This window comes from Cupressus sempervirens, chromosome 5 (genome assembly GCF_028749045.1).
Source record: "Cupressus sempervirens isolate cs-2001-9-10 chromosome 5, ASM2874904v1, whole genome shotgun sequence".
Taxonomy (NCBI): domain Eukaryota; kingdom Viridiplantae; phylum Streptophyta; class Pinopsida; order Cupressales; family Cupressaceae; genus Cupressus; species Cupressus sempervirens.
The window spans coordinates 162,254,934-162,264,419 of record NC_143122.1 but is presented as its reverse complement, the minus strand read 5'-3'; positions in this window follow the sequence as shown (position 1 = coordinate 162,264,419).

Below are 9,486 nucleotides of genomic sequence, written 5' to 3'. Positions count from 1 at the left end.
CACTTTTAAAAGTGTTATTTTCATCATTAAAGTTTCTCCTCTTTTAGGTACACTATCTGAGTTAGCCATCTCCTTCTCTTGGTATTCATCATCTTGTACCAAATGTGTTCTTCTTTCACCTTGTGAACTTGAACTAGCTCTATCCGGACACCTAGATGCATAATGTCCCTCCTTATTGCAATTGAAACAAATAATCGGACTTGACCTTCTACCACCAAATCCACCTCTTGAATTGCCTCTTCTACCTTTGAAGTTACCTCTAAAACTTCCTTCACTTTGACTAGTTTCTTGCTTTATCTCCTTACGACCTTCATGGTTTTGTCCTCTTCCTTGGAAATTTCCTCTTCCCCTTTGATTTCTTCCTCTTCCTCTGCTATTTTGTTCTTGCTTTCTTTTCAATTTGGCTTCCACCTTTAATGCTAGTTGATAACATTTTTGTACTATATCAAGACACAATAAATTAAGTTCTTCTTGAATGTTCAACCTCAATCCATTGAGATATCTAGCAATGTTTACACTTTCACATTCACTTTTCTTTGCCCTTAGGCTTAATTTTTGGAATTCTTTAGTATAGGTTGTGACATCTAGCTCCTTTTGTCTTAAACTTTGTCTCCATCAATCAAGTTGGATTTCATAATCCTCAGGTAAGTATATTTCTCTCACCTTGGCACACATCCTTTCCCATGAAGCTATCATGTTCTTACCTTCTATGACCCTTTCTCCTTGAGTGAAATTCCACCAAGTGAGGGCTGGTCCCTTCAACTTGGACTTAGCAATTTTTACCTTGACCTTTTCTGCTATACTTTCACATTCAAAATGGTTGTTCAAGGCTTCTATCCAATCCACAACAACATCAACATCCATCTTTCCCGAGAAGATGGGTAGGTCACCTTTGACATCCTTCTTGCCAACTCTTTCAAGGGCTTCTATGAAGTATCTCTAGTCTGTAGGTAAGTTAAACACCTCCTGCTCAGGGGCATCCTTTTCTTCCCCTTCTTCCTCTTGCACTGAGGAAACCTTTTCTCTCTTTTCCATCCAGCCCTTTAGCTTCTCAAATTCATCTAATAACCACTTATTGATTTTCTCATGTTCTTGCATCTTCTTTGCCAGTTCAGCATTGGTGACCATGTTTGATGTTTTAGCTTCTGACTCTGATCCATACATTGTTAGTAAATAGTTTTGTCACTGTAAAAATAGCCCAACGAAGTGTATGTGGAAAACTATTCACAACAATTTTTTGGTGACTCTACTGGGGAAAATAAATACCATGGCATGCTAACATGTGGCAAATTTTAGGTTCTTGTGGACTCAAGTATAAGTTCACTCTTTGAATTCCAATTCTGAGATTCCTAGTATGCTTGACATCACTTGATAAAGGAATGTATCCAAATAACCATGTCTCATCAAAAATCTCTAACTTCGGAATCAACTCTGCTTCGTGTTGCATGTCATTCAAGGATTCATTTTGAAAGAGTTGAAGTATAAAGCTCTCAAGTTCTTGAATGCATTTATGATCTTTTTCTCTACTTGACAAGCCCTCTACTTGAAATTCTAGTGATTGGTCATCATGAATTCTTGGACTTACTTCTGACACCAGACACTCTTTCTTTTCCACGGGAATGATTTTGTTTGTATTCTCTATGAAATTATTCCAATATGAATGCACATCCTTGTCATATTTAATCTTCCCATAATGTATTTCTTCTTGTTCTCCCATCAAATTGCTCAAAGAAGAAACAATCATCGTTTCCATTTTGGAGTGCACATTCTCTAATGAGTCTATCTGATTAGGAGAATTGATCATCAGTTGATATTGATGTAAGGGAAATTCTTTTAAAAGAGCATCATCATCTATGCCTCCATCTTCACATTTTTCAATCATTAGATCACAACACATTTCTTCAAGGCCAAGTACTTCTCTAGTGTGAGATACCATCACAATGTTTTCTTCATTGTAGTTTCCACTTGTGAACTTGAATGCTTCAAATTCAAGTTTCATACTTGATGTGTCATCTTCTCTTACTTGAAGCCTATCTCTAATTCCCATTTCCATCGTACCTAGTATTAAATTTTCATCAATATTTTCAAAGGCTTGGTTCATTGATTCTTCTTGATTACCATCTTCACAAAATGGGAAAGCTTCATATTCCACTTACATGTAACCTTGAAAAGGATTTCTCGCCAGCTCATCATCTTTCTCTTGAAAAAGATCTTATACTCTTATGATGATCATATCACTTCATGAAAACTCTTCAACCTTGTTGAAAGTAAAGACTTCCATCTCAGGAGTTAATGGAGATGTTTGCAAGATTTCACTTGAGGTTATTTCTTCATCAGTGGTGGTAGATGATTGTGAAAAATATTCTAAAGAATTGACTTCAGCAATAAAGTTCTCATCATTAATGATTAGGGGTGAATGAATAGGAAGGTCTTCTCCACAGAGGAAGTCATCATCTAAAGCATTGAGGCACCAAGTAGGAATAAAAGTAGTATTGAATTCATCTTGATCCATATTTTCCTCATGTTTAATCATATGTTGTGTAGTTCCTTGAGAAACATTTGATATTTCTTTTTCTTTCTCATCAGGATTAAGATGATTGAATACATCCTCCTTGGTTTTGAATTTTTCATGGTAATGCCTTGATACATTAGTAGATCCTTCTTTTCCTATAGACTTCATTTTTTGACCTTCTCCTCAATTAAACATAGAATCTCCGTCTTCTTTTACGCATGAAGATTTAGATGAGTCCTTTCTAACATTTGGATCAAGAGATATTTTGTTATCAATAAAATTATTCTTGTATGGGTCTTCATTTTCAAGTTCTTTTAGTGTTTGAAGTAAAGAAGGATGGACTTTGTTAGGATACAGGCGTGCATTGTGGTAGAAGCTTTTTAAAAACTCAACCTGATTGGGATCAATGAAAGTATGATTTTAATGAGAAATAGGTACAAGTGTTGGGGTACCTTTTTTACCACCATTATCCATCCTCGATTCACATGAATCACTTTTCTATTCAAGTTCTTCCTTATGCTTGCATGCGGAACTTCTTTCTGAAAATGATTTTGGCTTGTGAGAGAAAAATTGATAATCTTTACCATCTTCTTCTTCTATCTTCTATAAAGTTTGGAGAAAAGAGGTTAATGGTTAAGCTTTCAAATTGAAAATGAAATGAGATACGCTTTTGGTGTCTTGTTCTAAAATCAAGATTGTTGTAGTATAAACTATTGATTCTTTTGTAGTGAGTGTTCTCATGGTATTGTGCGAATGTTTGTGAATCATGAATCAACATGGTAATAATGGTCATTTCCAAGCATAGTTCTTGGTTACCTTTGTTATCATTCTATGTTGAATCAAGAAAGTTGTGATGTCATGTGGTGCATTCGTCTTGAATGGTTTTCTCTTGATCTATAAAATTTTAGATTCTTTATTTTAAAATCTTTAAAAATTATATCATACAAGGGAGCTGCCCCTCTAAACGCAGAGGAAGGCCGCATAACAAGGGCCTATCCAACTATTGTGAATGGTTTGCCACATACACTCCGTTGGGAAATTTTTACAACACTAGTACATCTGAGACCATTTTTCGACCATTATTAGTCAAAATTTTGACCCACTTTTCGACCAAAATTTGACCAAAGTCGACCAACCCATTGGTTGGAATTTTTTCGGTCAAAATTTTGACCAATACTTTGGTCGAAAAACATCCATAGCCATTGTGCAAGTTTTGTCAGGAATTGGTGGAAATTTCGACCAAAGAAGGTAGAAAATCTTGACCAAAAAAGGTAGAAATTTTGACCAATGAAGGTCGCAAATTTTGACCATTGAAGGTGGAAATTTTGACCAATGAAGGTTAAAAATTTTGACCATTGAAGGTAGAAATTTTGACCAATGAAGGTAAAAAATTTTGACCATTGAAGGTAGAAATTTCGACCAATGAAGGTCAAAAATTTTGACCATTGAAGGTCGAAATTTTGACCAATGAAGGTAGAAATTTCTACCAACGCGTGTGTGTAAATTTTTTTTAGGCATTCTATAAAATAGTTCACATGCCTTGCGTATGATATGAGATTTTGCATGCATCTGCACTCTCTCATCCGGTTGATGATGGATTACGGAGAGTGATCTGAAACGATGACGCTAAAACACACACAATCAAATCCAAAATGAACTTGCATTACAAATGGATTGTGGAAATCTGATATTGTTGATTTTGCATGCATGTCTACTAGGACAAAAGTTCCAGCGTCTCATACATGTCAATCTTTAGGTCCACTCATCGAGCTTTCTCACCAAGTTAGCTCGCCATGTTGCATCTCTAAGTGGCCTCGCTAAGTCAGCTTGCCAACTTGCCCCACCAAGTTGCCACTTTAAGCCCACTCACCATGTTAGATCGTCAGGCCGGCTCCCCAAGTCAGCTCGCCAAGCTGACAATTGAAGTACGCTTACCAAGTCGACTCTCTAAGTTCACTCACCAAGTCCACCCCCTAGGACAACTCTCCAAGTCAGCTCACCAAGTCACCCCCACTTGCCCCACCAACTCGCCACTTTAAGTCAACTCGCCATGTTAGCTTGCCAGGCTGACTCCCCTAGTCAGCTCGCCAAGCTAACAATTCAAGTACGCTCACCAAGTCGACTCTTTATGTTCGCTCACCAAGTCTGCCCCCTAGGTCAACTCACCAAATCACAAACTTATCTTATCTTGTGTAAACATGGTTGTTAAGTTTTTTTTTGCCAAGTCTTGTACTTGTGCTTATCTAGCATTGTAGGAGATGTTCATACTCTTAACTAACTTATTTGGGCCTAGAATGACCAAAAAAAACAATTCCAAACTCCTTTTTCCAATCACTTTCCAAATTAGCTGTATATTTCTTTACAGCCCTTTTTGTAATTAGCCCTCCTATGTAGGTTTTTGATCATTATCTTGCAAAATTTCTTAACAACCTACAAGACAAACAACAATTTAGGATACCCATTTGGACTATGTAAAGGGTTTTGCTGGTTTAGACTTTTGATACTGCCTGTACAACACATTTCCCAAAAATAAGGGTTTTGTGGCTTTACAAAGATCTTTGTTGTATCCTGCAATGCTTTTGACCACTAATGTTAATAAGTCATAATATTAGTAACAATTATGAAGCTATCTATTACTGATACTAACTCAAATAAAAACCAATGCACCAGAGAAGACCTATGAAGTATACTTAAGAGTGCCCTCAGCTATTTTTAATACATTTGAGGACATAGAAGAATAGCAAAGAAGCATAAAATAGATATCTTCCCTGCTACTCATAATAAATAGAAGACATACTCAGCCATGGTTGCATGATATAATCACAATGTTACACCCATTAATAAATAGTATGAAATGCTTGCTATAACAATAATCAATATAGTCTTAATCAAAAACAATAATTAATGTTGCCTCAAAATAACCAATATTTAAGAGAATTATATGAGAGCTTCTAAAAGAAGAATGATTTTTCACCACCCACACCGCCCAATTAGCAAAAGGAAATTCAATGTAATAATGTGATCAAATGTATATAGAATGGAAATCTCTCCAGACTAAAGGCAAGCTTACGAGTTACAACAAAAAGAACCTAATGCCCACACTTATTCTCAATATGGTAGAATGATTTGCAATCAACTCTGTCGCTCTGATAATAAAACTTCCTGGAACAGACTAAATTACTCAGAAGTTTCACAGACATCAGATTCGGTAGTTGTATAACTATTATTTAAAAGGAAAAGCTTATAATGCTCCAACAACAAAATTTACAATATCTTCATACTGATTGGTATCCATGTACATTTAAATGAAGCACAAAAAATGAAATTGGTACATATAAGAACTTCTAAAGCTGAAATGTATACATCGAGCACCAATATAATTCTAACAACCAATTCCAATGGCACACCCCCAACATCACTTGAGGAAAGGCAACAAACAATTAAGTACACATACATCACAGACTTAGGAATTAAATTGCAATACAATAGTCCCATAGAAGAACAACCATGCACTGAGTCATGTCAACGAACCTAGAAATTCCTTGTGGCAGTGGCAACGCAGCAGATACAACATTCAGTTGATTTGAGAATCTATTTGCTGAAGGGTTCACTGGCTGGCCTTGACTCTGATTTGTCTGATACTGTGGTACACGTTGTCACCTTTTCTGCTCCTGATTCTTGGGCTTGTCACCTGAAGGTGAACTTCCTACCAGTCTTTGAGAAGCACTAGGTGAAGGTTGAGCCTTTTTTGCTTGATAATAATAATTTTTTTGCCTGTGCTGAGGATATCTGTTTGGGTAGGAACCATTTGTCACTGTCACCCACTGCTGAAGTTTCTGGAAAACTTTTTCTACAGGAGGAGTGGAGGAGGCATCTTTTGGTGCCTATATCGACAATCAACTCCATTCGAACAGATACCATGTTTATACCTATTAAACAATAAAATTAAACATTCATTTAGTGCTATTACCATTTAGGTTCCAAATATATGACAGAAAAATGTTAATCACTAGCATGAGTGTAGGAAATATTCTTGATCAATGATTGGAATCATAGCACAATCAAAGACCAAAATGGTAATTCAATATATTGTACACAATTATTTCTTAATCAGTCCTTTCTTGTAATTATCTCTGACAAAATAGGATAAGCCATATTCTTCAACAAGACACTAGCAGAAAACTGATATAAAATTTAATGAAATACTCAAAATAAATTATCACCACATCTAATGATCTGCTGGTAAAAGCTATGAGTGCTAATCAGAAAATGTGCTACCACACAGTTAGTTTATTGAGTACAGAACAAAAGTTTAGATTAGAAGCTAAGATTGTTTGAATAGAGCTATATCAATTTAGGTCCATAGTTTACAAACACATAAAGTTCTTGCTGGAGGTGTGATTTTTCCTGCCAGAGACTCATGGATCAAATCAGTGGAATAAATTCACAGTTTTCTCAGTGGGAATCAACAAATTTTGCCAACTTATCTCATGGTAAATAGCACCACAAATCTGCAAAAAAAACAATTTTATGGTTCTTTTCATATTTGCCAGATCAAAAAGTAATTGCATGTCAAAGAGGAGTGACAAGGAGCAAGCAGAAGAGGAGGAAGATTTGTCACCTTGTTGAAAATATTTTTTAAGCAAACGGTAGGGTTTATAAATGATTTTATTTTTTTTCCTAATTTTCAAATGAATGTCCAGTGTTTTAAAGTTCTTAGTTTTCCATTTTTTGTTGTTTCATTTTCCTATAGTTATTTCATTTCTAAAATTCTTCTTGTTTCATTTTCTAAATCCTTGATGTTTCATTTTCTGAGTTGTTGTTGTTTAACTTAAACTTTTCAGTGTAACCTGGGTGCACACACTCGCCCTAAAACTCCCTTGCCCTGGGTGCACGTACATAGTTTTAGTAGTGTACAATGCATTGCCAACATTAGAAACTCCATAGGACTAAATTACACCATGCTTGTTGCAGAGAAGATAAATCAGCATTCAAATCACAATGGAAATATTCATACCTTTAGCGACTTAAAAAAGTGAATACAGCAATTCCAGACCTATGCTCTTGTCAACTAAATCATAGTTTGCAAAGCTATATATATATATATATATATATATATATATATATATATATATATATATATATATATATATATATATATATATATATATATATATATATATATATATATATGAAAATTTGGTATAGTCGTAGATGCATGTACTGAACAAACTTTTAAAAAATGGAAAACTGAACATAATTAAAAATGAGAAAGCTGGCAAATGCCTCCAAAGCAATAAAAAATGATATGTCCAAAATCGATAGAATTCAGAAATTGTCAACTGCAATGCTCATATTTAACTAAATCTAGGACCTGAAGCCAGTGGATATCATAATGCATGAGTGTCCAACAACACAATTCACAGCTCATCACTGAACAGATACTAAACATAATCCTAAGTAAAACTCACCAGTGAGCTAGAAGATGGGGGTATCATAGATGTTGTAGGAGGCCTTTGTGCAGGAAGAGGCATCCTCATATTGTTCATCTGTTATAAGAAAATGACCTAGCAGTGAGGAATGAAATAGGAAAAATAGTCACATGGATAACAAACATGCACAAATAGCAAAAACAATAGATCGACATGCAATAATCAATGAGTCTCAAACATAACAGGGTCTTGAGAAATGTGATTGCTACAACAAAACACCCAGCATCACAACGAAACTTGTTTCAAAGTGAAAAAATTGCTCAAATACAAATTACATAATTAAAATTTCAAAATTAACTTACTCCAACTGCTGTCACAAAATGACAGAGTGCACATTTTACAGAAGGTGCTCCAAATGGATACATAAGTGTTGTGCAACAATTCCCGCAGTTCACATGTGCAACCTGATTTGCTGTTTCAAATGCACATTGTCCACTGCCAAATTATTATAAAAATCAATAGGACATTTCAAAATAACATATTACATGTATTTTCCATCTTGAGTTTCATTAAAACAATTGCAAGAAAAAAGGTCTTTACCCATCAAGCTATAGATGACTTTCACCTAGCTAATCTCACTGACATAGATAATGACAACACAAAAATGTTAAAAAGAAATGATTAAAAAAGAACAAGAATATTTAATGCGATACAAAATTGTTTGATGATATAAAAGTGTGAATTTTACTTTGTGGGGGAGAAATAATAAAAAATATTTCATTCCCACTTGAACCATCCTTAGTGAGGAGGTGATTCAAAAGAGGAGACGTCTCTCAAACAATCTAAGAAGACATTTTCAAATAGCTTAATTGATCCTATTTCACTAACATAGTTGAAACTTGAAAAACTTGGACTTGAGAATAACTTGGTAGGTCAAATATTTAAAAACATAGGACTCTGCAAAAAACTCAGCAATTTTCCTGAAAATTTTCATATACAGAAATGTTATTCCTCAAAAACACACATTACTAAATTCTTTTTGCGTACTACAATTTTTCATCATATATAAAGTAGAAATAGAATTTAATATATATCATTGACCAAAAAACAACTATAAATGAGTTAAGAATTATAAGGCCACTTTCATTAGCCATATCAAATGTAGAAGTTGTCTCATCTAAAGAGATTATTAGCAAGTTGTGCAATAATAACATCTTAGCAGGCATGCTCTAGAGTTCTATCCATATTCCCTGTTGTCCCCTTGTAATCAAAAAAATTATTTGGATTTGGGAGCGGGGACCCTGATATGGGATCAAGGAACAGTGCACCTTGTAGGGGTCTGAGGGCAATGGGTGAAATATTCCTTCTAATAGTTCTTACTTGGAATATTAAAAATTCATAAAACTATCTCAAACAAAACCCATTTTTCACAGTCATGAAGGATTTATGCATCATGCAGACATTTCTTAATGATAATACCCTTGTTGGCAAAATAGTCAATTACTTCGACTAGCTGGAAATATTCTGGCAGAATTACTGAAT